Source organism: Magnolia sinica, chromosome 8 (genome assembly GCF_029962835.1).
Source record: "Magnolia sinica isolate HGM2019 chromosome 8, MsV1, whole genome shotgun sequence".
Classification (NCBI taxonomy): domain Eukaryota; kingdom Viridiplantae; phylum Streptophyta; class Magnoliopsida; order Magnoliales; family Magnoliaceae; genus Magnolia; species Magnolia sinica.
In genome coordinates, this window is record NC_080580.1 from 87831897 (window position 1) to 87833521 (window position 1625).

The window sequence follows — 1625 nt, forward strand, 5'->3', positions numbered from 1 at the left end:
CCTTAAGTTTTAAATTAATCTCTCACCATTATTCTTTATATTGGATTTAGATTTCATCTTAGGCTAGTCCTATTTCTAGTTAGTTTCAGGTAACGTACAGGTATCAGTCCCTTGGGATTCGACCTCGGTCTCACCGAGTTTATTACTACATTACAACCCTATACTTGGGGAGTGAACAATGGACGGTGATCCAAGAATTTGTTATCTATAGGGAAGAATGAAAGCTTTCCACCGGGAGAGCCAGTTGACCATGCAAGGGCTGTAGACAACCTTCGACCGTATTGCAGATGCGTTAATTCCGCCCCGAGCCCAGTGCGATACTCAACCACCTGTGATCGATGTACGAAACAACTCTAATTTTCGTAAAGCACTTATGAAGGTGAATCGTAGGGCTTCCCCAAATGAGTCGAGCTCCAATGACGAGGACATCGGTGGCGTTGTTGCCTGATGACCGGTCCATAAAAACGATTGACTATATCGTGCTGAAAGAGACTATCGAGGTAAGGCCGAACTTCAAAGTTTTAATGACTTATTATGTATAGAAGACTTCCTCGATTGGTTAGCTGAAGTAGAATGATTTTTTGATTACATGGATGTACTAGAACATAAGAAAGTGAAATTGGTATCGTTCAAATTCAAATATAGTACTTTTGCATGGTGGGAGCGATCACAACTCTCACGTGCCCGATAGAACAAGCCACCCATCCGATTATGGCCGCAAATGAGACGCCTTCTTTGATCACAATTCCTCCCCAGTGATTACGAGCATGTATTGTTCAAGTAATACTAAAATTAACGGCAGGGGAATCGAGTCACACAGATTACATCGAAGAATTCCAGTGGTTGGTAACGCATAATGAATTTTTGGATATTGAATCGCATGATGTAACACGGTTCATAATCGGTTTACAATCAGCAATTTCAGATCGAGTTCAGATGCACCCAGTTAGGATCGTGGATGAAGCAGTTCAATTGGCCGATAGGGCAAAAATGTAGCTTATAAGAGTCCCTACTTGACTCGACCTCCCATGATGGGTACCACGTAGGATTTGGCACTGGAAAAAGGAAAGGAACCAGTAGGAGGGTGTCCTCAACCTTTTACAATCACAAACCATGACACAAGGAACGGTCCATCTATGCCTCAATGTGCAACACCCACAACGGTGGGTCCAAGTAAGATTTCAAATCCTGATGGTCGACCAAGGCCGAACAGTTGTTACGCTGTGGCCAACCAGGCTATTTATCAAACACCTATCCTCAATGCCCCGCAGCCAACTTGCTCATTAACGAAGGGGGCACTGAAGGTGATGCAGTGAAAGAAGGCTCTGGATTTGATGAGGATGAATAAACTGCTGAGGAAAGAGCTGGTGATGAAGAATAGTTGGTCAAGAATCATGATGAATCTTTGATCGTGGGGCGAATATTGTACACTGCGAGGAAGGAGGTGCACCGCTAATGGCACAATATATTCCATATCGGTGTACTGTCAATGACAAGGTCTGTGATGTAATCATACATCGTGGCAATAGCGAGAACATCATCTCGAAGGTGATGGTGGATAACTTGTAGCTACCTATGACAAAGCATCCTTCCCCTTACTTAATAGGTTAGATAAAAAGGGTGAA